General features: G+C 38.7%; 1 long non-coding RNA gene across 1 annotated transcript; it reads right to left on the minus strand.

Moving 5' to 3' along the window:
- Positions 1-15,424: 15,424 nt before the first annotated feature.
- LOC135329101 (uncharacterized) lies at positions 15,425-27,452 on the minus strand. Its single transcript, XR_010390318.1, has 6 exons — positions 27,321-27,452; positions 26,113-26,199; positions 24,982-25,170; positions 22,993-23,075; positions 17,923-17,998; positions 15,425-15,538 (listed from the first exon to the last, which is right to left on the minus strand). It is a non-coding gene; the product is annotated as an uncharacterized LOC135329101 (long non-coding RNA).
- Between the last annotated feature and the right edge of the window lie 527 nt (positions 27,453-27,979).

Below are 27,979 nucleotides of genomic sequence, written 5' to 3' on the forward strand. Positions count from 1 at the left end.
TAACTTTGCTAGCAGCAAACTCGGACCAGGTTCGTCAAAAGGTTTACGAATCTTGTAAGTAGAGAGGTGCTCAAGCCACAAAACAGGAGTAGATATTTTGAACAGCCTAGAGAATGGCAGCGTTTGGATTTAGGAGTTTCGTTCAGTCTTTTATGAAGATGATTTCCTGTTGCATTCTTCCTCGCAAAGAAAGCCAGGGTGTGCTTTCTGTCTTCAATTATTTCTCGTTTAGAGGTAAACAAGCAAAAACGAACAAGGTAGTGTCTCTATGAAAAAATAACCCCCTCTGACACATATTGCTGTGTCTCTAGAAAGAGATCATTTAATGAGGATTTTAAGGTACAACATAAAAGCAAAATTTACTTTGGTAACAGTGGAAACTGATATTTATTTTGGTTGCCTAACACTTTCCACTATAAAATATTCTTGCAGCTTGGATGCTCTAACACTATTATTCACAGCAGGCCTTTGAAAACTGCAGGAAGAAAGGCCTGTCACAAGAGAAATGCTTTTTTTTTTTTCTCTCTCCAATGAAATTATTTTCATAGTTTGCCAAAGAATCATCTATTGGAAAAAAAATCAGTATGTCCCTTCTGACATGTTCTACAGTTATTTTGTTAATGCAGATTGGTAGCACAGAAGAATTCAACAGATTTGGACCTGATTGTCAAATGCCTTCCTACCACAGTCATACACCGAGTATAAATAAAGTAACCAGTAACTGGTAACCAATCTGGACTGGTAACTGGCTGTATATTTGTCTTGGATAGCTGTAAATTATTAGACTTGGTGGAGTGGAGGATTAAGTCATTTAACTTCTCTCTCCCTAGCTTGTCTCAAATCTATAAAGCATAGATTTCATACACTGTAGGGAAAAATATGCTAGTTTATAACATTGGGAAGGAAAAAAAAGTACTTCTCACCCTTAGGGCCTGTGTCTGAATCTGCTCCATTTTGTAGTTTGCAACTGAAAATCATTATTATCCACTTGCAGCTGATGAAGAGTTGCTGGTTTCAGTACACTCCATAGCATCCAGTTCATAAACAAGAACCCACTTAAAAAACTGAAGCTTCCTGCTGAAGGAAAATATTAAAATGATTGTTTTTAAAGCCGATGCTGCTCTCTAATTACACTACAAACTACCGATATCAAAACAGCTTCTCCTGCTCCGATCCCATGGACCACACTCAGCAGGCTCCATCTGCTAGAATTCTTTTCTCACGAAGCCTCTTTTCTGGTCAGCAAACTCTGCACGTATACCAGATACTTTGAACTGTTTTGTCACAGACATTTGACAAAGTTTCCTCTGGAATTATGTATACATTAAAAGCTGTTATTCCCACTCCTCCTCAAAGTCCTTTCTAGGGGGGAGGCTGGATTAATTGTTGTGGAAAAGGAGGGAATTCTTGCTGTTTGCTTTAGGCATCTGGCTATGGTTTCCTCTGTGAGAAGTGTATGTATGGTATATTAAATGCTCTCCAGTTCACAGACAGTCGAAAATTTGTTTTCTTAGCCAATCTTTAGTCTTGTCTTTGCATTTCAGGTATATATATTCTAGTCGCACCTATGAGATACATAACTCACTACTCTAAAATTCAATATAAAATAATGTTTTCGGTCTCAAATTCTGTGCTTTGAAGTAGTATGTAGGAAGAACCTGTGCTGCACTGGGGAGAGATAGGGTTAAAATGCCATCCTAGAAAAGGAATGCTACAACAGGACTTAGCAGGTATGCTGAGTAGCCTGAAAGCAGGTAAGGCAGCTAGCTCGAAGTGCTGCTAGCTGATCTGCAATGAAAGACAAACAAGGAGAAGAAAAGAGAAAGCACTAATTAATTAATCTTTGGTCATGTGTGGCAAAAACTTCACATTCATCTATAAAGACCGTGAAAAGAGCATCACTGCTTCTTGTGGGAAGATCATGTTGTCTGAATGTCATCATGTGATGTGAGGGTTCAAACCCCAAAGTGATAAACACTGACCTTTTCCAGCTGGCGACTTCTATTTTTTTTCTTTTAGCTATGCAGCTGGCCTCGCACTAAGACTGTATGCTTTTAGTACTCGTCTTTCCTCTCTGTTGACCAGGGCATTGCCTGATACAGTTAAAAGTTCTCCAGACAGAACAAAATAGCATTTATATCCAGTAGTCTTGATGACTCCTAAAACACTAGGTAAGTTCACACTAGGTAAAACACAGTAAGTTCACATCTCCCTGTAAGATACATTACCTTTGCCAACAATACAAACAATTATAAACATTTATAAACAATAAACAACAATACAGGTGTTTAAGTTTTTGTTTGCCTTCTGGTTTCTGAATCTTCACAGGGGCCATATGCTGTAAACTTTCTCCAAAATCCATATGACTAGAAACTATCTAGTGTTGTTAAGAAAACAAAGGCTAACATGCTAGCACGATCACTTGTCTGAAGGAACTGATGGACTATCAATTAATCCAGTTTGAAGAACTTGTGAGTTTCTGATCCTCTTTTCAAAAATCCAGATCTGTTTAAATCTGAAGTCAAGCTATGGGCTGTACTCCATACACTTCAGATCTTGGCAAAGGAGAAATGACTTAAAGAGAAAAGCTGTACCCAGAACTGTTTTTGAACCATTCATACCTATAATGTCTGTCTGGATTCTCACCTTCCAATATTTTATCTCCACTTCTTTTTTAAACTCAACCTGCATCATGAGCCCAGTAACACTGGATTTGTTTCATGGCTTTGGCAACTAATGCTTTACAGCAGTATCAGAGCATGCAGGTGAATGCTAGCCATTCTATGCGTTCTGCAAACATTTCTAGGTGCTAGACAGCTTCTAATGTAAAGCTTATAAAAGCTAGACATTCTTAAGATGCCATGTGCTTTACATTGCCAGAACCTAGCAGTCACACAGAGTTAATCTTTTGCCATTTTTCTACTCCACAGAAGTCTGCTTAAATATAAATGTCAGTTTGATTCACAATTCAACACATTTCAAAAGTTCACATAATAACAAAGAAAGAGCTGGACACAAGCAGTAAGTAGCTGTGGCAACTGGAGTAGTTTGTTTAATAAACCATGTGTGTGAGCCAAGAGACTGTTTCACCCCGCTATAGCACTGAATCATCATCTCTCATTTGCAAGATGAAATCACTTTGCTTTTGGTTATAAAACATTTGTTTTATAAAACAGGTCATCCTGTGATCAAGGCATAGAAGTCAGGGGCTAAGAGTTTTATTTCTGGCTCAGAAGCAGGCCTGCGGCTTTTATTAATACAATACTGTATGAAGACAAGGATGAAATTAGCATCTGCTGTGCTGCTTCCCTGCACTCTTGAAAAAATGATGATGGAGAAGAGAATAATCAAAAGCTTAAGGTCTGTATTTAGTGGACAAGGCAGTTGTGATCTCTTCAGCAACCTTTTCCCTCCACACTACTCTCTAAGCACTTCTCAGTGCTTAGACATCATCATCACTAATTGACATATCCTTACAAAATCCCTATGATCTTGGGCTCCATAATTCCCATCTCATAAATCAGGAACGAAAGCAAAGACAGACTAAATGACTTGTCCAAGTTAACACAGAAAATCCGTAGCAGAAATAGCGAGTGAACCCAGTTCTAAATTTCACCGTGCTACCTTATCATCATTCTCCTTTCTCTGTACTGCAGGTTTCCCTAGCACTTTCTCCCATGAATGTTTGTAATTCTGAGGCAAGCACCAGCAAAATTCAAGACACCTGTTATTTGCTGTAGAAATAGCCTTGAAGGTGAAAATATCCTATATTTCAGTAAAACTTTGTGATTGCAAAGTTTGCTAGTCTCTTTCAAAAGGCTTTATAGCTTAGTTTCTGCCACCAAATAATAGTTTTGAATTATTATTTGCCAGATGTTTTGCTGACATTCTCTTCATTAAAAAGAACATGTACACGCAATCACTTGTCTTTTAATTCCAATGCAAATTTTGCCAGTTTTGGAAATATCTACACCATGTCTGAACAGCTACTGCAGACAATACTCATTTTTTATCTATATTACAGCACGATTTCAAAATATTAAATATCTAATAAGAATGTGAATGTATTTCCTTCTGAAACAATGGCAATAGTGTCATACACCGAAAGCAAAAGAAGAACCGTGACATGAAAGACAAATGCAACTCCAGCTTTCCACAAAGATCAACAAATCCTGAACCTGAATTTTTTAAATTTAGTACACAAGAAATTCACGCTAATTTTCCATACTTTAGAAGCATTTTTACACAGAGCCATATGATGATGCAAACCTCACTTGTCACCATATGTTAACTATGGTGCACACATAAGACAGCGTGGTCTTCATCACACCTAAATTTTAAACATCTGCACTTCCAGCCTAAGCACCCTAAACTCCTTTTCCAACCCATGGAGATCAGATCGATACAGCTGGGGCTTAATACACTGATTATAAAGGGAGTCAGGGATGATCAGTGCAGGTACAGGCATTGCGCAACAGATGCTTGCATTTAGCCTAATGAATGCCACCTGTACAATAGCGGTCCTGTGCAATTGTGTGTGTGCCTGTTTTGCTTACAGATCTCTTCTGAGTTTTAGTTTAAACTTTTGAGTCAGGATTTTAGAAAGAATTTCAATATTGTTGCCTAAAGGTCCTTTTTGACATAAGTTTTCCAATAATATAGAAGTTAGGTTTCCATAACGTACTACTAGACTGTTTCACCACAACTATGTAGAGACTAGCACATCAGAGGTATGCAACATAATCTGGTACAGATCTCCCATACCAGTGAGGTGAATCAGTTTCCAAGTCATCCATTCAATTTCTCCAAGTCATGCCCATGTATATTCATTAAATTGCACTCACGAACCTTCCATCAAATTACATATATAGAGGAATAGAGGCATGGATGCAACTAAATAGATAAAATCATGTTACAACACATTTACTACTTTCACCACTTGAGTAATTGCTCATTGGATGCAAGAATTTTTGCAAAACTCCTACAGCACTGTTCTAAAGCTATTCTAAAAACTTTACCATTGAAAGCTATTTTATTCTCAAGAATTTAAAGATATTCTATTGATCACGTCAGGATTTTCCATAGAGCTTAGAAACAATTACACAATCGCCCTTGTATTATACGAGTAACTGTAACAAGTTTACTTTGAGTTTCAAGAACACTATCTCCCTCTACTGGCAAAGCAGAATATAATGTGTTTTGAAAATGGATTACAAAAAGTATAAAGCTTTAATTTTTATTTTTAAGAAAGGCAAAAACATATGAAATTATGCTTTAGTAGCCAAGGTTGAAAACAGCCTTAAATTATAAACAGAATTTCACACAGACACACACAGAGTGTGTATTCCTATAAACCAAATATTTTGAACATAATATTTTACACTAGATTCTTCTAGACAAAATGTTCTGGAAAGTAAGTTTAGTTGGACAGGGAGATTTAATGAGATGAAAATTTAAAAAGTAAGTTTACTTTTTACTTTTAGAGAAAACTTTAAGATTTGTTTAGAACATACTTTTTGAAAACTGGCCCAGAAATGATACATTTGTTTAATTAATTCAACCTGAGAAAATCTAGCATTTTTAGTAGTTTTAGGTTGGCTAACATAATAGTTTTGAGTTATTCACAATGGACTTTTGAAACTCTGAAAAAATCTACAAAACTTCCATCACATTATAATCTATAACAGGCAAACAGTTTTAGTACAAAGAACTATCCTCAATTATCTTAAAATTACAAGCGATCATGTGCATTGAAGAAGAATAACTTAAATTTGATCTCTTCTGCAGTTCTAACAGAATTAGACTAGCAATATAGTTCTGCAACCTCTTACTTGCAAGTGAGCAGCAATGTTTCCAGGCTGACAACCAAAACAGGCTCCTGAAAGAGGAGGAAATTACTTCAGGTATTATCATCATCTGTTACAATGGGCATTGCCACTTTGGTCCATAGACTTAAGTTTGTTTTGGAGTCAGTGTTAGATACCCAAATAATAGATAACATCAAAAAGCATCCCATTCCTCTCCTATCGGAAACTATTCTCTGAAATGCAGTTTATGGATTTGCAGCCCGTGAGCCTAATTACTGCACCTCATACCTTGGAATTGAGTCTTCTATTTTTAATTTCTCAGGAGGTACTAGCTAGGGTACAGCACTGTATTAACAGTTAATGGCAGAAAGGCATTTTAATTAACAGAGCTGCCCTATAGGCATATTCTGACAGAACTGTGCTAAAAGGGATCTAGTCTTACTCAGTAATATTTTATGAAATAAAACTATTCCTTAAACAATTGAGTTTCTGTATTCATGCCATTTGCTTAAGAGAAAAAAATGAAGAAAATAAGTACATAGGTGCTTAGTTCTCCAAGGTTATATGCTATGTTCCATTTAGGTCTATCAGAATGTGTTTTGTTTAAAAACGAATGCAAGTCCAAATTCCCTGCATCTGTCTACACAGGCTAAGCCGCTGATGAAAACTGCATGGCATGTTTCCCACTACCTATCCTCATCCCCATGAAAGTGTTACAAGAATTAGCTCACAGTTCCGATCTCAATTTATTTGATTTCTGTGTAGAGCTGGCTGATTTAAATAGTTGTCACATTATTAAATATCCTGCTTTAAATCTCTTCAGCGAGACTAAATAACGTCAGGCACGTGAATTGTGTTTTCCTGGCATTTAAAGAAACCAAGTTCACCCAATTTCTAAGTTCATCATTTTTGAGTGACTTTTTTAGGCTGCAGTTTCAGTTTTTATATTCAAGCCCATAAAGGCCAATGCAGCCTTTAAAATCCTGCCAGACTGTAAGTTAGCACCTCACCAATAGTTACCAAAATATAACTTTCCAAAAACTAGCTGGAGAGCTAGTTTTACTACCAATATGGACTACATTCTTCACATTCACACTCTTACTGGCGTAATGGAGATGTTCTTAAAACTTGGAATGTTTTCCACATTATTTTTTTCATTATTGCCTGATGCTCTTCCTTCTGGGAAATGAGAGAGTTCTGTCAGGCATATTGTTTTCTAGGGGCAAATGAATGAATTAAATAAAAATGGTCTCAAACCTTTATTCATAATAAGAATAAAAGGCCTTTCATAGGAAAGGGGATCAAGAAGACCTCTCCTTATAAAATGTAGTTGTTACATATAAGCACATATTACATATACAAGTGACTAGGCCAATTCATCACTTATTATCAAGTTACCTGGCAGTGTCCATTATGACTCTGTTTTCAGACCTCCGTAGTTTTGTTAGACTAATGGTCTGGTCTGAAATTCTTGAGACAAAACTTCTGCTTTGAGGTTAATTTTGTTGTTGTTGAAAGTTTTAAACTAAAACCACTCAAGTGTTTCCAAGGTGTTTCCACTGCTGTAGAAAAGACCATCTGGATTCTGTACTGAATGGGTTTTAAAAGGGGACCTATGCACAGCACAATGCAATGAGCCAAGTGGTAGCTAAGGCATGAACTGCAGGTACTAGAACCTCTCCCCCCAAGACGGAAAGAATACAACCTCCTGAGTCCGCCTAAATGGGCAGGTGCTGTTCTGATCTCTGACAAAGGTAGACTCAGTTGAGAGGCCAGCCTGTGCTCCACACTGAGGGCCTTTGAGCCAAATGTGGAGTGAATGTTCCCATGGTTCTCAACCTGGTGATGACAGTGTCATCCAGAACATGGCCATACTTTCAAGAGGACAGCCCTTTTTCCTTACCTCCTTGAATCAGCTGAGCATATCTTGGCAATCAGTTCCTTGTCATTAGAAGCTCTTTTCCTTTGCTGAAAACGGAAATGCTCTAGTTGAACTAAAACCTTCAAATATAATATTCTCTGCAAGACTGTATTTGACACTAGTCAGGTATTCCAGTCTCTCCAACTACAAAGCTGTCTTGCCACTCAGAATTGTCACTAAGATTTTTGTTTATTCAGGCACTACAACAAGCAGGGAAAATGCCTCATCAAACAAAAAAACCCAGAGTGAAAAGACCATCAGTCCCAGATCTCTCTGTATACAACATACATTCTGGCATGCATCATTTCATACTTTTGATTGTTCATGCACTACAAATATCACTCAGTATCTTTACTGGACTGCTACGCTGTATATACACAACTATCCTGCCATACTATTCCAGCTTGTAAGTATCCAGACAAAAGTAAATGTTGAACTAATTTCAGCTAAACCACAAAGCTTCCTGTCTCTCCTAGCTAATTATTTAAATCTTACCATTTAATTAGTTGAAATATATATTCATTATGGCCAACATTATGATTCAAAACAACAAATATATTGGCATCTGTATAATCCATGATGCATTAAATATCAGACTATGTTATTTAGTAGACACTTAGTAGTCTCCTACTCTGTAGCAAAACTTTTTTTCCCCATATGCAACTGTAAAAGAATTGGGTGCTTTCACTAAACCCAACTATCTGGTAGTCTCTCAAGGAACTATAGAAGGGATTCAGGGAGAGAAAGAGAGATGATATTTCCTAAGTCAAAACTAAAACATTGGACCTGGTTTCTCATATAAAGCTCTGGCTGAATCAAAATTACTTAGTTGTCAAACTGCATGTTTGATTTTTACTCACAGAGCCTCACTAAGAGGCTGGGACACGACAGTCAGAAGCCAAACTCTTTGAGCAGCTCAGAACTGTTAGCCAGCCCTTCCCTCCATTCACCTTTCTGCAGGCTTTGCCAGCTCCTGGGTCTAATCAAAACTGGTCTTAAACTCTGGTACCCTGAAAAAGCTCTGTTCATATAATGTTTCCAGGCTAACTAAAAGCAGGAGTTATCTGAGAAGTTACAAACCAATTTATGCTGGCAAGATCTCAAGCTCATATTTTGAGACTTGAGAAAATCTGATTGTATGCATAAATATCCACAACCATAGTTGGTCTTCTACACAGCACTTAAAGGCTTTTTGGCTTTACCTTACCTAAAAACACAGAGGCCAACGGGAGCTTTCCTGTAACTATGGCGGGCATAAAGTGAGGCCCTATATGGGCATTAGGGAGCCTGTTGGCGCAGCACGGCAGCAAAAACACGTATTTGCAGCGTAATTGTTAAAGCTAGTCATAACCAACAGCAGTGATTTGAATATGGTCACCGGATCCCTCAGCCTTCGTTGGTGCATGGCAGTGGTTGCTGTCACTAGTTCAGGACCTCAGTCTAAAATGAGATTTGCCAGTACCATGTCACGGGCTAGGCTTCTTTTTATAAAGACTAACTTAAAAGAGAGGAGTTGGGGTTGAAGCCAAACCACAGTGGCATGCAAGACAAGCAAGCCCATTCTACTCTAACTCAGTAGGGCATCAAGTGACACTTTGGTCATCGCTGTGGTTTGTCTCTAGGCCAAAGGAGTAAGCTGCATATTTTCCTTACTTTGTATAACTCACTGACAAGCCCTTTCGGAAGAACTACAGAGGATCTTTATAAGTTTACATCCTGAATACCTAACATTAGCTGAACTGGGAGAACTAATTGTTCCCCACAACTACTGGAGCTGGCCTGTATACAGGAAAGTTTCTGAGTTTCTTAAGAAAACTTTCATGGCTTTGTTTAAAAAGATGAATTTGTATTTAAATGTTCCCTTCTTGTGGCTATCTACTCAAGTAAGATTTATCCACTGCTTTCAAGTATCTGGGTCAATGATTCTGAAAGCAAAAGGTAGTGTGTTAGGGAGAAAGGAGTCAGAAGTAATCCCAACTATTGTAAAACAAATGACAACTCATTACTGACCTGAACTGAAGCACACTGAAATTAATGGGACTCTTGCCTTCAGTTTTCAGCAGTCTTTGGATCAAACAATTGCTTTTTATACAGGGAATACAGCTATACCCAGAATAAGCTGCTACTCACTGTGAGAGACTACATGAGAGACTGGAAATACTGTTTGATAAATTTATTTGTATCTATCTCCTATTTGTGCATTTAATTCCCATTATTAGGTTTTCAGAGTCCACTAATTATGATGTTATGTATATTGTTATATATAATGATTCATAGACTGTAGGGAATTTTTTGCTTAATAGACTCAGAATGTATCCAGGGCACACACTCACCCACATTTCCCACCTCAATAAACTAAAAATTCCCTAATAGAAAAGACCAATGTTATTCTACATTTTTAAATTCAAAAATAACTATTCCTCCTCAATTTTGGAGAGATTTAGATACATCCATTTATACAAATGTAACGCAGTTGAAATTACTCTCTCATTTGCTCAGAGCATGAGTGAAAGAAGTATCTAATATTCCCATACTTCAGAGACATCACAGAGTTCTATGAGTTCTCCACTTCTTAAGTGGACTAGACTCGAAGACCAGACTAGCAGGACTGCTGCTTAAATCCCTAGCTGGCAGGGCTCTGTACAACTTCTTTTAACCTCTGTCTCTGCCCACTTATTATGTTATTATACATTACAATTTTCATGAGTTTTAGAATCCAGGCAGTAAAACATAAAGAGTTTTCTCCTCTCCAAGGCTTGAGGACTACCAGAAGCTGAGGGATAATGTGCTTTATATGTCTGTCAGCTATATTTTGTCTAAATTAGAAAGTGAATTTTAAAAGTTACCAGAGGTACTTTACTGGGTTCTGCTACTAACTTTTCCATTAATGTTTTTTTTTTCATATCTGGGGGACAAAGTTTAAATGCTGCCTATGGTACATTTTTTCTGTCTATAAAACACATTCTATTTGCCCGAACTTCCTGAGAAGCTGTAAAGATTTATAAGATCTTTACACTTTAAAAACTTCAAATAGAAATTTATATTATATACAGTAAGATTATTCATGTGAATGTAATGCAGCAGATTTTTCTATTATATTCCTTGAATGCCAAGAAAAAAATATGCCTGCTTAATAATACTAGTGGTAGAGACACATGGCTTCTGAACGTCATTGTGATCAGCGTGTCTCTGCAGGCTTTTTTGAATGTTTAATTGCAGTCATTCAGGTTATTAATTCTTGCAGTTCAGAGGTTTTATTTCTGCGTCTTTAATTCTTGGTAATGTATTTCTAAATCCATTTGTCAAGAGTGCAATAAGTACATGATGGCATGACAGTGGAGAAACATTCATTTTAGAAGTTGTCTTCTGATTGCCTGTGCTCTCTTCAGTGAGGAGCTCCATCTGATGATTTAGAGAAGAATCTCAACAGAAAAAACAGGAGCAAAAATGTACCCTGCTATCTTGTGTTTCTTATTTTTTTCATTCAGTATAGTTACACCAATTCTATTTGATTTGCAGTTTTTATTCCTTGAAAGACATTTTTTCTTTCTTATGTCCTGTTTTTACTACTAAAGAATTTTTAAAGGGACAGCATAAATGTAGGAAGATTAAATTATTTGTTATGAGTATAGTATGCAGAATGGTTAAGAAGATTATACTTGCTTACAAACAAAGCCTAAGGCAGCCTTCCTGAAAACCCTGCTGTTTTCCATGGCATAAACCCAGATGGCAGTGACGACAGTAAAAAAATTAATGAAGCCTCTTTCTCGCATGACTGTGACCTTCTCAGCACAAGCGGAGAACACAGTCTTAAGAAACCTGGAGAAAACGGGCTTGGTTAAGAATTTCAGTTCTTCCCTATTCCCTTCCACAAAAGAAGTGTTGTCTTTCAGGGCAGAGGGCCTCCTATAAGTCTTAGCAGTTATGCCTGCAATATAGGCGCAAGCAAGCTCCGTTGGCACTTATACAACTGAAATGAGAGTGAAACAGAACAATAGAGTAACTCTTCCTTTTTTACATTGAAGTCCTGCCCCCTTCTTATCCTCAAAACCTTGCATCCCCTCCAGCAGAGGCCAATGAAACTATTACTTTTCTTATTAACTTGCAGCTAATTTTAAGAGGAATATCTCCCCACACAGAACATCAACATTTGATCTATGTTAGGTAAAATACATAATACATAGTTACTGTCAAGTATAACAGAGAGAATATATGGTTAAACTTTAACTGCAACATTCAGTATCTAACTAACCTTTTCTATTATTTGTTCACAGTACAATGCACACAGTTTGACTTTTCCAGGACAAGCTCAGTAACTCAAGGAGATGGGAATGGATTTTCTTTGTATATTAATAAATACTAGTATGCAATATCCAAAATGTAACTTAGAACAATCTCTACAGTAGATGGCATCATCAGGAGACTATTCTCACACATCTTTAATTAAAAATAAATCCGGAAACTGAAGTTTTATCACTTCTTACAAAGTAAAATGTTAAAAGGTTTCAGTAACCGGTTTTAGACATAGGCACTTTTTTTTTTTCTCCCCACTGATTAAGACACAGTCTATTCTGCACTATTTTTAACTATACTTAAGCAGTTAAACAGCTTTCAGAAGCTGCCAGGCAACAGGGTCTTGCTTTCAGGACAAGATGTCAGATAAACCAGTCCGCTGGCACCATACTAACTTTTGTTTTAGTGATTAGATCTTGTATTGCTACGTACTGAATGGAGTTTGGATGTACAGAGCTCCGGAGTGGGACAATTACTCTCTTAACAAACAATCGTATTATTTCCTTGATATGCCTTTGACTTCCGTGTTGGGCTCAAAGATACTTGCTACCAGCCATTCAGATTTTGACACCATAGAGCTGTAACTTAAATTTTTATGAACCAAGCAGAAGCTGTTACACCAAATATTGTTTATGTAGCACAGTTGTAGTTCTGCTTTTTATATTAATTATATATCCTGGTGCCAGGACACAGTAACAAATTAGATACGCTATCTAATGTGAAGACATTTCCTGGATTTCATGGTCCAGAACAAGGCTCCATTTGCATAAGCCCAAAGGCACAATACAATTCAGTTAATAAGATACTGGGACCTTCCTCCCAGCCCTGAAATGGGAACAGTGAGGTGGAGCGTGGAGTGTGATCGTCTTCTATCCAGGGCAATATTGCCAGAGAACTGAGGCCTCGGAAGAAAAAGGGGATTTTGTGTACAAAAATGAAGGCTAAATAAATTTCAGTCATTTACAGTCTCACTGGACAAAGAAAAAGAATCTGCTTGGCTTTGATGTAGCTAAATCTAGTTAGTCTTGATGCAGCTGGTAACTGCTCCTGAAGGTTGGGCTATGGGGTTTGGAAGAAGCAGCACAGATTCAGTCATGCCCTTGCTCAGGGTGCTCTCTCCCACATGAGACAGCCATAATCTTGCTAAAAGTACTGAAGAGGAGACTGTGCTCCAAGTCAGAGAATAACACACATTTTGTAAAGGTGTCTAGAGCCTTAGTTAGGTTTATGACTCGTATGATAAGACAACTTGGGTCATGAAAAATTCTCTAACCTTACCAGAGTTGTTACTATCTTTGCACCAGGTATAATAACTTGTTCAACCAAATCTAATCAAAAAGTTTCTGTAAGTATTCTCCAGTGCTATCTCTTAGCCAACATCCATATCGAAAATCTGTCTCATCTCTTAGGTCTCTTGTGCCATGTGATGCATCTCCCTGCAGCTCTCCTCAGCTGCTTTTCCCCACACCCCACCATAACATCTTCTTTTCCTCAGATGGTGGTTTGCAATCCTTATCTGCACTTACGAGATGCCTAATTGGATGCAGATATAGGATCACACAGCGCATCAGCATGTCTGGTCAAAAATGTCTCCACAGTTCTGCTAGAAGTTAAGCAAATTACACACAACAAGGTAAAGGAACACAAACAGCATTGTCCTCCTCCTCAGTTTAATCTCCGTTAGAAACACAACAGAGGACTGAGTCGCTGATAGACATGCACTTTGTGCCTGCAGACTCTAAATGTCAAGCTCTAGAAATATCTCAGTGACACTACTTCGCAGCAAAAAGTTCAGCTGAGCTTGTCAGCAGCACTTCATCGCATACCGAGTGTTTGGTAACCCAGTGCTTGCAAAAGGCACTGCATTTTCAGTTAAACAGCAATACAATAACTTGTTCCTATTTTCAGGTGGGCAATGGGCCCCAATACTGCAGTGCATCTTTTGGTGCTCAGGAGACATTACCATATGAAAAACTGATGTGAAATGACACTTCTGCCTCTGAGCACAGAGTTCTTCCCCTCCCTGTTAAGGCCACTGACCTTTTTCCCTTGAAAGGTACCCTTTGAAGGACTAAAACATTTGAACAGGGTAGTCTCTAACAAAAACTTATTGACATAAATAAGGTATTCCATGTGACACACAATTTCAGCTAAAACACTTAGGTCTTTCTAAAACTGCCATCTTTTATACCATCCACCATCTGCACTTAGTGGCAAAACAAAATCCAAGTGTTATAAGAGTAGCTTCAGAAATCTGCCAGTGGTGAATGACATAGGTGAATCAGAAAGTGAAAAGAGGTGGCCCCTCATATTATATGGTAGATTTTTTTTTCTTACTCATGGTGGGGGATGGCCTGCCAGCTCTGGCTTGCACAGTGACATGGCTTGCCCTTAAGCAAATTAATATTGCCCTAATTGAACTCATTCCTATCCTGATCTCTGAAGAACAAGCACATGATTGTGCATTTGGTCACCAGCACTAACACTGTGGACTACTTGGGTACAGCATCCTCTAAGCACAACTCTGCACATACCATCCTGAAAATAACCCTACAGTTTCAGGCTCCATAGCTGTGTGCATACCTGTGTCAGTACCCACCTCCAGCAAGCACATAAAGACTTGCCCCAAAGCAACAAAGCATTAATTTGACACAGAGTTAGGTATTTCTGTGACAATTTCTGTATAGTTAGGTTCTCTTAGGTTTTGTGCATTTTGTGCAATTTGTGCAATTTTCACCCAGAATCTGCTCTGAAAAGTGATTGTATAAATGGCATTGTAAGTAACTTGTGTGTGTCTCTAACTGCCTCGCAAATATGCTTACAGACAGCTTTTCTAATTATCAGCTCTAAAACTTCAATATAGATTCTTTTCTTATTACATATGATCCTATAGATGAAGGCTTTTAGATCTGATCACATCTCAATTACACTCTGTCTTGGGGCAATCATCAGGTGTGAAACTAATTGCCTGTGCAACTGGAGGCAAAGGTCTGCAGATTTGGTCTTAACACACAGAATGGCATAAAGCTCTAGCACCTCTCGTCTTGCTTATGCTGGACACGTATATTTTTGTCGCTCAGAGGAATCCTGTGACTGAGTCACAAAAGAGCCCCGAAGATGGGCACTTTAAAGCCACACTACTGTGTGTTTCTTAGGATTCACAAAAGGCTATTTAGCAAAGTAAGAAGATAACTGTAAGACATACAGCATGATGTCAAATGACTATAGTTACTTAATTAAGAGATATTAATGGTGTTTACAGTTCAAACGGCTGCACATTTTACACTACCAGCCACCAGGTGGAGACCTTTACAACAGTTTCGTCTGAAAAGCAGGGGCTGCTGTGAATATGCACACCTGTTTATCAAAGGCTAGAGGCGTTAGCACAAGTACTTACCAGCTATTTCTGATGTAATGCTGGTGTCAGAGGTTAACGCAGGGAAATGCTGTATCAGGTGCTGCTTTCTCCAGCTAAGAATCACATGCGGTATACGAAGTGTGCTAGAACAGCACTTTCCTGCCAAGTAAGTGTCAGATTAAAAAGGACATTCTGTACCGCTAAGACTAATCATACCAGTAGCGGGGAACCATTTCATTTTTGTCCTGAGACACATTGCTGGAATCTGTTTATGCTTTCTTCTGAAAAAGATGCTCAATCCAAAATTGATGTCTTGGGGATGGAAAACACCCCTTTTTATGATTGTACAGCTTTCTTATTCCTACTCTATTTTCCCTTAATTAAAAAGAAGGGTGGAGAAGGAAACAAATATAAAAACAGAACTGTTAGCCAGAAACTCCTGTTTCCATAATAGATTCATTCTGTGGCCTGGAGAAAAATACTTATACCTCTCAGTTTTTTCCAACAGTAAAACAGAGATGATACTATACTTAGCTACTCTTTTTAGATTAGTTTGAAGGAGTTTCTTTTTTTCCTTTGAGGTTTAGAAATGATCTGTTTCTGTCCAAACTCCTTTCCTCTGCCCCCCTTGAACTTTCTAAGGTAGACAGGTAGCACTGAGCATCAAATATTAACTATACTAACAAAGTTGATCAAATTCTTAACCATCTTATATAGAGGAAGACTAAAAGGAACGCCAACATTACAAAATGTGAGAACAGTTTTAGTAACTTTGTGAGACAAAATATAAATGTAGTGCTGTGGAAGGTGTCTGGCTTGCATGCCCCTATTTATCCTACTGCAGACATTCACACAGACATGGTGGAATCATATTTAGGGCTGAACAAGTACCAGCAGTTCAAACAAATGATTTCTGACCAGTTGCGTTTGGCAGAAGAGCTAAGTGACTGCCTAGGCACCTGGTATTTTTGGTTCTGAGCTGTGATAATCCTCAAGAGCCTCAACAGAACTTGAAAAAGATCTACCCAGGTCTTTGCTTGCAGTAAAGATGGGTTTGGATTTTGACCGTATTTGCAGGAGATTGTATAAAACTGGAAAAACCCCTCATCCCTAGGGACTAGAAACTGCCTTGGTCATTGCCTTGTTAATAATAAAACACTGTCAATAAGCCAGAATTTAGTTCATCTAATATACAACATCTTTATTCCACACAGTGCAGGTTTTCTTAATCAAAATGCCATGTGACATTAAGTCAACCAGTCCCCCTAGTTCTGCCAAAAAAGGACAACGCGTTTGTTTAACAAAATCTACCTTCCGTGAAACCATACTGACTGGCACTATATTTTTAGCCTCTAATTCTTTGTTGATAGAGTCTTCAATTAACAGTCCTGTGACTTTTACCAGAACTGACATCAAGCAAACAGTTCAGTAGTTTTCTGGGTCACCTTTTTACCCCTTTTAAATGCTGAAACTGTGCTGGCAACCCTTAAAAACTGCTAATATTTTCCCATTTTCTTCAGGTTTTGTTAGAAGTTAACACTGATGGTTCCACAAGCAATTCCAGAAGGCAGTTAGTGAAATTAAAAGTAGTTGACGAAGACTCTGAATTGTGTTGTTTCCCCCACCTTCCACTTTTGCCTGTATTTTGAATTTTGCTGTTATTTAGTCTTAAAAGAAAAGCAATGCATGAAGAGCAGAGAATTAGATTTAATGCACTTGTGTTTCATTTTTTGACTTTACTTTAAAACAACTGTAATTTCACTAACTGGGATTATAAATAGTCTATAAGTAGGAAATAGCAGCCCATGGATCTGATTGAAAACTCTAGAGTTAAGTATATTAATACAGTGGGGTTATACAGCATTTGGGAAAAAATACAGGGTTAAAGAGCCTTGTCCCATAGTCTGATTAAGCTCAGGACATTAGTGAGAATAAATTAATATCCTGTAATATGCAGTGATCTACACAATGGCAACCAAAATAGGCAACTACTACCAGTTGACTATAAAAGGCTATGCAACATATATTACCTGTAATGCACAAGAGGCATTATTTATGTTACAAAACCTAGAAATCATGCTGCAAATCCTTCAATGGCATTTACTGGCACTTCAGCGGCATTTACTGGCACTTCAGCTGTTGCATTCATAAAGGCAATCTCCTCTTCACAGCATTCTTTGAAGAACAGCATATTGTTCTGCATGAACGAAACCCACCACCATCTGGTGCTACTTAACACACCTGGCAATTGCTGACCAAACACTTAGAGTTGCCAAGTCTCATTATATTTTATAACTAGTGACACAGTATTTATATTTTTTGTAGCCCCAGAACTCAGATTTAGCTGATCACAGAAGAATCAAAACATTCATGAATAAAAAAGGAGCTGAAACTGCAAAGACCACCCACCCTGAGTTCCAAAAAAGCCACTCCAACACAAATACCCTCCCCCAGCCAACTAAAAAAAGAAAAAGCAAAGAAGCTATCACAATTTTTAAGACAATTTCCAAATTTGGGTCCCTACTTGATTCTTGAGCACTTACAACTGATAAATCATGTGATGTAAATTCTGCTTCTCCCTCTCCCAAACATAGTCCTTCAAGATCATCTTGAAGACACCTGCAGCAGAAAAGAAGGGAGAATGTTCATTTCTGTTCATTGTGGTGTATTTCCCTAGTAGATAAATCAAATGCAATAATTTTTAATCCATTTTTAATCAAGCCAAACACACTTACAAACAGTGAAGTTGCAAAATTCTAGATTTTACAGTTTAAAGTCTTACATTATAACTATAATAATACACACTTAATTGATAGAAAACCTCCTGTGTTAATTGAAAGGCACAAACCTTTCTGTATTGCTGAATATTTTGGTAAGAATAATTGCAAGAAACAGTTACTCAGCTCCTGACAGAAGCTATTTTGGATTTATCTCCTGTGTTCCATTACCTTAACTGGTTCTCAGCACAAACTATTCATTCTTGCAACCAGTTCAGCATTCATTCACCTCCAGAAAATTGTATCTAAGAACCTCTAGAGGAGGATCTGAAACTAATTTCAATTTAAAGTGTAAAATATGATTTCTGTCGGAAAAGCAAGTCAGCTTTTTACATTAACTTCTCTGACTAGCTTTTATTCCAAAGCGCTACATTATTATACCATTATTATAATAAATGCAAAGTATCAGACTCTTAGCAGATGTTGCATTAGATACATGTTCACAAATGTACAAATCCTCACTTACTTGCTATAGAAAACAAGCACTATCTAGTGACTGTTTCCCCAGCAAGTAGAAGAGGAATCAGTAAACTTAGTCTAGTTCCTGGTGAGCATGTTTCTGCATCACAAAAACGAACACTGTATACAGCTTTTGTTAAGGAACGGCCTTCAAAAAGCAGTCAATGACTGAGTGACCCGGCATATCTCAACTTTGTGGATGTCTCTACAGAAGCAGCTTGAAAGACATTAAAGCTATCTAAGCTAGAGCAAGCTAACGTGGTATCTGCTTGTATACGTTACCTAGACCAAACGTTCTGCTGAGGTGGGGCTTGAGTTTCTAGTCTTCTTATTTTGTAAAATCTCAAGAGGCAGTACATGTTCTACAGTATTTGGATTCTAGAGATCTCGTGAGCTTTGTACATCCCCTACCATATACATTGCTTTCTCTTCTCACGCAAAGGCTAATGAAGATGCCCGGGGAAACTGTTAATAAGGAAATAACTCGTGGCCATAGAGAAAGCTGCTCATATCATCAGGCTGTTGGCAAGGTATTATTTTCCTGACTGCTGAGTGTATGCATTCAGTAAACCCTCAGGCAAAAGTTACTCCACAAGGGTCCTTCTTGCAAAAAAGGCAAGGTGTGTATTTCCACACAAGTCCTGCACTTTTCTTTACAGTTTGTTCTACGTACAACACACTCTTGTATTCTAAACTCAGGGTGCGTATTTCTCAATATCTGGTTTCATGCACCACATATTGAAAGCAGGAATTAAGGTCAGGAACTTATTAATATGTACAAGGCTTATGGTTTCTTTTAATCAAAAGAACAAAACCCTGCACAATAAAGGAAGCATAAGAGAAAAATCAGGGAAAATAAACATGTCTTGAAGGCCAGGAGGTATGGTAAATTAGATTGCTTAAGTGAGACTGAGTTAGACCTTGCAAATGACATGAAAGATTTAAAATAAAATGTTCTTTAGCCATTAAAAGTAATATATAAAAATATTTGTTAGAGGAAATACAGACTGTTATGCCACTGTTTCTCAACCTGTGGTCCATTAGCGGTCCCCAGGATATCAGTAAGTAGTCTCAAAATGATTACAGAGGAAAACAAACTCATGTACACATTCCCACACTCGTAAGCAAATGAAGGAGTAAAATGGGGGAAACAGAGGAACGAATGGAACCATTTAGGCTAATTTTTATCTGGTTGTAAATGCAAAAACACTACATGAACTTTTTTTTCTTTCTTTCTTCCAAAAAAGGCTAGGTAGTACCTTTTAAAAGGCTGAAAATCTCTTTCCGCAGTGCAAGGATGGGAATGAGGCTAAGTATGATATAGATACAGCTCAAAAAAGTAAATGAACGTTTTGTCTTAATTTGCAATAATGAGAGTGGTGATGATGATGGGGCAAAGATGCAGTACATTTCTGGGAATGAGGAGGATCACAGCATCTCCAAAAGGAACTGGATGGCTTAGGATATTACAGTAGAAATGAGATGACATTTCACAATGCAGAGTCAAGAACACTTCGGGACCAGTTACAACAATTTCAGCTCTAAATTTCAGCTCATCAGCTGGAAATAAGGAAGAAGGGAAAATGATCTTATGCGCTAGTCTGAAACAGAATGTCTATAAATTGCTGATGCGCTGCAAAGAGAAAAAAGCAAATCCAACCTTTGGCATGTTAGAAGCAGCTTTCCATTAAACCAATAGAAGTATTATCATTCCACTGACATTGTGAGACTTCATTTGTGCACAATTTTGATCATCTAAACTCAAGAAAAATATGTTCCAAATGAAAGCAAGCGCAGAGGAAGGCTTTGAGAAAGATCACAGAAGGAGTCAGCTTACTTACACTGGAAAAATAGTAAAAAGTAAAGAAAAAACAAACAAAACATGCAGGGAGCCAATCAGCTGGGTAATGACTCTGAGCTGGTCATTCGGGGGCAGATGGGCTTCTTATCTCTGCAGGTAATTTCTAGGCACAATTTTTTAAAGATTGCTTCAACTTGTAAGAAACAGATGAATCTGAAAAATCCACAGCTTGCATTTGCATATCACCAGATGAAAAAACTACTCAACTGAAGGAAAGAAATGTGTCTTCAAGATAGAGGATAACAACAAGAGTGCTGACAGGTAATGAAGGAAGCTAAAGAAGATCCCTTTAAAAGAGTTGTGGCAGAGATACGTATTTATGCCGAAAAGCAACAGTGAACATTTCACTTCCTTCTGACTCAGCAGTCACAAATATTAGCACAGTATACATTCGGGTTCACCCCAGATGAAGTTCCGTTTCCAAAAGAAAATCTGTGTACTCTGAACAAGGGATGTGTCAGGTCTCACATATCGTGGAGACCTGGACTGGAAGACCTGGCACACACACAGTTCAAAGCTAGAGACTTCAACCATTTCAGCAAAAGGAGAATTTCTATAGCAGAGGTTTTAGCTAATGTATATGAAAGACCAGAAGGAGACATTCGTGTTTCATTCAGAATCAATGTCAGGAAACCACATTCAGATGAGAGAACTCTGCTTGCGCAAGCACTGTAACATTTGACAGCAAAAAATAATGAATAGCATTCTTTTGCTCTTAGTTTTCCTTTTCTAAGTTCTGCCAGTTAGTATATTTAAGGCATTTTCAACTTTAATCCAGGAAGCACGAATACTTCTATTTCTCACTAGGAATTTTCTCGGCTGAACAATGAGCACAGAGTGAAATAGCATTCCCTTTTTTGAAAGAAAGGCTATCTTTTATTCTCAAAAATGTTTCAGTGGAAAAAAATTATTCCAAGAATTACCTTAGAAGATTTCCACTGCAAGAATGAAATAGTCTGGCAAAGAGCAGCGACTCCCATATGACTTAAGTATCATTGGGATTAGATAAGTATGAATAACTAGAACTGTACAACTTTCCTCTATATTACCTAGATATCTCCCTTATGCAACACAAATCTAAATAAATCTGAAAACAGTGACTCAGACCCATCTACTGTGCACTAAATCCAATGGCATGTAACCCCATTGTTCAGACTTTAATAATTCCATTCAGAGCTATCTTTTGTTCTTCTGCTTTGTGAGTCAACCCACTTTAATACCCCTAGTGGCTGTTAAAACTATAAAGCTTCTGAATTCTGCGTGGCTCATGTTATTGCAAAAGCTCGTTACACAACATAGCGGCTCTTTTCATGGTACAGACTGATTAAGAATGGACACACTGCTGTTGCTGCTTTGTCAAATCAAGGCCATCAAGATGTTCTAACCGAAAGGATATGTCCACATTAACAGGTACCTATTCACTGGCCACGGCCAGTACTACAGCGTTTCACTCAGCCTCTGCATATGATGTACTTTGGCACCTTCGGTTGCTAAAGGAAGATTATTTTCTTTGCAAAGCAAAGTGTTAGCATAACATTTAACGTTAATCTTATCAATCAACACAGCCACCTTTTTAGCAAGGACAGACCTAAAAACTGATCCAGCATCATAAAAACAAGTGGCCATTTCTATTAAAATAAAAGCTTATTTTGAGATGCAACTCCCAAAGGTCAGGACAATGACTGCTATTCAAGATTTCTGCATTCTGTTCTCAGCCCTGGACCTTGGGCAAGATATTTAACCCCTTTGTGACCCAGGCTCTTTACTGCTTTGCTGAGAATGGCAAAAACAACTTGAAAGTTTAATAATTAGTGTTTTCAAGGTATCTGAAAAGTAAAGCCTATGGTCTTACATCTCCAGGCAAATGCCAGCAAAGCAATTCAGCAATGAGTTTCAAGACACCATTCGCCTGAATAGAGCACTTGACACATGAGCAGAGGCTGAAACAACTGGGTTGTTCAGCCTTAGGAGGAGAAGGCTAAGGTGAGCTCTTGCTCCTGTCTACAACCACCTCAAGGGAAAGTGTAGAGAAGACAGAGCCAGATTTCCTTGGGAGTACACAGTCATAGGGCAAGAGGCATCAGACACAAGCTGGAACATAGGAAATTCCAGTCATATATAAACAAAATCTTTTTCACAGTGAGGGTGGTCAAGAATGGCACAGGTTGTCCAGAGAGCGTGGAAGCTCTGTCACTGGAGATAATCAGGGCTAGACTGGACTAGGCCCTGAGTAAACTGATCCTACTTAACCTGTTTTGACCAGGAGGTTGGACTTAGGTGGCCTCCAGAGGTCCCTTCCAGCCCAAATTATTCTATGACAATTATTCCACCATTCTTAGATGAATATTCCAAAAACTAAAAGAGCAGAAAAAGATAGCTTGTGCCAATACACTGTCTCTCTCTTGTCCTCGGGCCTTTTTCCTATATTTCTGCCAAATCCCGAACTCTTTACCTTTTCCAGCAACACCTTTAGGGTAATTTAAACTTTTTTGCTTTAACAGTAATTAATTCATTACCTTTTGAACAGCATAGGTTGCTTTCCCATTTCATCTCATCAGGTATTACTCTGAATATGAAGTTAAGTAGGAATCCAGACTTTCTGCAAACAGACCAAACGAAAGCCATGGGACTTTAAGGCATAAGAAATCTAAATACAGTATTAAATTTCACGAGTTGGGCCAATCTGTGTTCTTACATTGGAATTATGCTAATTGCTGGTTAGAAGTTCTAACTCAACCATTTTACTGTATGCATTTTAAGTGTTTTTGCCACTAGAGATGTTTTAATATACTTGTTGAACCTGGTTAAACAATAATGAAAATAATAATAAAAAGACTCACTTCATTAAACACAAGAGAAGACAGATTTGTTGGTTAGCTTGGATGAACACGCACTGTTCATTTAATTTCCTGACAGTTTCACTGCTTTCAACTGATGCATTTACATAAAATAGTCTCCATTATCTCTCAGCTTCCCTAACTTTTACCTGTTATATAATGCATCTCATCTAGAGATCTTAAAGCACATTTTATTCACGGAGAAACTGAACCAAAAAGCAGTCGCAGAACTTGCCAAAGTCACAACTTGCAGTTCATTGTTAAAACAGGACTTAGTACACCCAATTCCCTGCTACTTGGCCCGCTCATTCTCTTACACAAGAACCCACCTCAACAGTCTGGGAAAACTTCTGGCTCGTTGTTACCAGATATGGAAGGGGAAAGGAAAAAAAGCCAGCACCTTTCTCAGTTTGCAAGGGGTCATCCAGCTTTTGAGGGACTGTGGTCCCTGAAAACTTTAATGTTACTTCATTAGCCGCAGGAGAGTTTTGCACTCCCCTAGAAGCATTCTGGCCATCTCTTCTCAGCTGTAGGCAGGATGTTTCCCAAAACTATCCCCGGGGAGGTATCCTTTCACAAGCTGCCTATGCCACTCTAGCTGCATTTGTATCTCTTTACAACAGTAAAGATCACTGCACATCTAGCAATATTGTAAAGTAGCAAACAGTTCTTGCTTCAACAAAATTCAAGAGAAACTTGGTGAAATTAACTGGATGTGAAAATACAGGGCACATTACCAGCAGCTAATAACGACAGATTATCTGAGCTTACATATGCAATGCAGCATTGTGACTACCGAGGAAGAGAAACAACTGGGAGTGTTCCCAAAAATTCACTAAATCCTTTTCATTCCAAAATGAGATAAATTTCTCATGCATATCTACATCACGAGCTCTGTAAACAGAAAGGACATATCTCTGCTTGCCATGATCTTCAACATGCCTAGCATATTTTTTCTTCCTGTTTGCCTTAGTTCAATAACACATAAGACAAGAAACATTCAGGGCAAACACCAGGCGACTTAACAGATTTTCTCTTTCCAATTTCCATCTGTGCTTTTCTTTCCTTTCAAGCTCATTCTGCAGTTAGAGTTTACTTTGCCCGAGGTTAGAGGCTATTTGAATAATTTAGCTTAGTTTGATATGAAGATGGGCTCACAAGAATTTAGTGACATGGTGTTATTTTTTTTTCCTTTAATTGCTTCAGAGCTCCCGTTCAAGGGTGCTAGGTTGATAGTTCGAGGTGATAAAGTTGTCCCATTGATGCAGCAGGTCAGGCTGACACGCAGCCTTTCTCCACACTGATGCTGTAAGCACACCCACTCTGGGAGGAATGAACCAGCCAGGCATGGGCTTAATGGAAGAAAATAAGGAACGGAGACAGAGGGCAAAAAGAGGGACCTTCAGCCCCCTCCCAGCACCAAGAGGTTTCTGCCATCTTCTTCTAGCTGGCAATTTTGTCTGGAAGTCCCAGACAAGCAGTGATGGTGTACGCACACCTCAGCTGCCCTGAGCACGCGCAATAGGGCCTGCGTATGCAGGAGGCACCCTCACTCGTAACCAGGAACCTGCAGAGAGGAATACCTGAGCCGTACGCAGCACACCAGGAACTTCTCGATCACATATTACAGCCACTAACTCTCCCCATTCACAGCAGGGCTGTACCCACCTCTAGAGCCACGCTCCCTCTCTCACCAAGAAGGTTGGGAAGGGTTGATGTCCAAAGGCCCCAGTACATCTCCCACGTGCTGTGAATACTAACAAGGATGCCAAATGTTAGTCTGCTGCCGGGGCAGAATCACCCCAGGAACTTCTCCACAGGTTTGCTGGTCTTTAGGTGCTGCTGACTTCAGCAAGTCTAACATAAAAAACAAGAGACTATCTTTGTAACAACCTCTTACCTACCCTCCTAGGAGGGACCTCCTCCCAGCTAGGTTCATGCATTTACATGAACAACTGTGTTGTTCTTTCAAAGCCCTCCAAATTTCATTTTCCGTTGCATTTCTCAAACTCAAGCTCCCACAGGGCAGTAGCTACACAGCGCAGGCAAGCAGAGCTGCTTATACGCCTAGCACCAGCTTGCTTACAAGCCTGACTGATTCCTCCCATGTTAGCAGAGACACTAGTGGTCAAACTATTCTTCTCTTTTCTCCCCTGTTCTCAAACTTCTGGAAAAATTCTATGAGCTTTTAAAATCTTCTTGAACAGTGATCAGAGACAGAAGGAACTGAGGATTAAACTCTGTTATGAAAGACAGAAAGAGGAGGCGTATCTCTGGTTGGAGTGTAACAACAACACTGAGATGAACCCAGGAGCTCAGGGAGAGCAACACGTGCTACAGGGTTACGAGAGCTTTTCCGCTCCTAGGAGTACACCTGGAGTGCGATGAAAGGGTATCTCTTCACTACACTCAAGACCTGCAAGGAACTTCAGGGCACTATCCAGGGTTTTTTTGTTTCGCTTTGTTTCCTCCCACATTTAGCAATAGTGATCTTTCTTCTAAACAGCAAATGTGTGGCATAGGAAATTCTCCAGAAACCCAGCTTGTAGTCAGAGCTGGGACAGAAACTAGTGCTGTTTGCAGAGGCAAGGCAATCGTGTCAGTCCTAACCAAAGCTGAGCAGACCATTTCATCTGCAAAACTTCAAACTTTAATGGCTCAAGGACAGAATGACTGTTTCTGAGTTTAGTTTTTAACTTTTGTATTAAAAATGAGAATACTGTCCTATCAAAAGGCAGACCCTCAGCTTCTCTTTAACATAAACAGAGTTAAGTTCACCCTTGATAAAGCTGCACTTACATCACTGGGAGGAAACCAGAGGGAAATCTGGCCTGCTCTCGCTCCAGTTCTCCCTCAAGTGAGAACATTAAGAGTTGGGAACGTAGTCTGTCAAAACATGGAAAGAGGCCAGTTATCAATCTTATCAGAAGTTCTGCTTCTTTCAGTCGCCAATACTAGAATGAGCAAAGCCCTGCTGCTCCCCCCCAGCCCCCATGCCCAGGGATGAACAATGGGGACTTGTTTAATGCAATTAAACAAGTAAGAAATATCTTTCTAACTCCACCTACCAGGAAAGACAGCAGAATGCATAACTCTCTCCATTTCTTCCCAGCTAACTGCAAAGTAAGCTCAGGAATCATTTCCTGCCATGTAGAAAACAATATGCTGGTGGCACGTATGCCCGTGTGTGTTAGCGAGCTGCACGATGATCTATTGTTTTGCACATCAACATGTTTGTGTACATAAATATTAATGAAATAAAGGCCAAACAGGAACTGAACTCTCTGGGAACTGCTCCTTCATGGCATACCCAGGCAACCAGGGAATGAAACATTCAGCAACTGTGCAAAAACTACTGAAAAACAAACACCACTATCTTTTATTGTGTCTATCTTTTGCATAAAATAACCCTGAGAAACTAAACAAGTGCATTTCTGCTGCTGTCAAGTGTTTTTTCATTGTTGTTGTTTTTGTTTTGGGGTTTTGTTTGTTTTTAGCTTTAACTTAAAGAACAATCCAGAAAGTTATTCTCCTCGAGAAAGATATAAATGAAGTTTGCCTTTGAGTATTCCAGGAAATCTGAAAAAAAAATACAAGCATTTTTTCTCGTTTGAACTGGTGAATTTCTCTGGTACAAGTCAGAAAATACTTGGTAATATTATACAAAAAGATTATGTGTTTTGTATTGCAGAAGAAACTTGGTCTGTTCATGATTTTCTTAAGCAGAACCAACAATATATGAGCATGGAATATTTACAGGGGAAAACGTATTTCTTCTGCTGTGCAATGGAACAGATCAGAGTGCCGTGCTATTTTAAGGCCATATGAAGTTGTATATAATTTGCATTGGAGAATGGTTGGAAATCCAAAATCACTGCACTTTATGTACTACAGGCCAGTCTCGCCAAACTCTTCTACTTTGCCCTCATGTCTTTTACTTGTGTTTCCCATCTCCACCCTATCTCTGTGCTAAAATAGAGGTATGCCTGCTGCGTGCATAGACGTACCTGATGTGTCGTTAGGCAGCATCAGTGTGAATGGCGGAGAAACAACAGCGGCATGTGTATTAGCCCTAGATGTCCAAGTCTTTCCCTGGCACTAGATACTTCCTTAAACATGTTCTGCTCTAAAGGCAGCACCTATATTAAACAAACAGATGTTATTTAGAAGTGACTCCATTTCCCATACCTCAAGCAGAAAAAAAAAGCTTTCTAGGGGATTGAAATAAATCATTTATCAAAAACACTTTATAAAGGGGAAGTGGGTTGTGTGGTTGTTCTGTTTTTAAAGGATCCTCAAAATGACCACCGGAGCACCAAGGCACTGATTCTGAGAGAATGGCCACTCGCTGAATGTGAGGCTCTTAGCGAGGTATCTGGAAGAAGGCATTTTTTAAAATCTTTTTTTAGTTCTTGCTGCGAATGGAAATTTTGTAGCTATGACAACACTGTACCATCTGTATAACAGAATTCTGCTATACTCTCCATTTGGTAAGTGAAGGATTACTTCATCAGATCTTCAGGTGTGGCTTACCTTTTAAAATTCACGGGGGGGAAAAGTGCTTACCCCGTGTCATTTAAACAGAAGGACACAACAAGGTGGAATAGCTGACTACCTCCTAGCCTAAACTGGCAGACCATTAACATACGCTGAGGTTTTTAGGATA

This window comes from Dromaius novaehollandiae, chromosome 8 (genome assembly GCF_036370855.1).
Source record: "Dromaius novaehollandiae isolate bDroNov1 chromosome 8, bDroNov1.hap1, whole genome shotgun sequence".
Lineage (NCBI taxonomy): Eukaryota > Metazoa > Chordata > Aves > Casuariiformes > Dromaiidae > Dromaius > Dromaius novaehollandiae.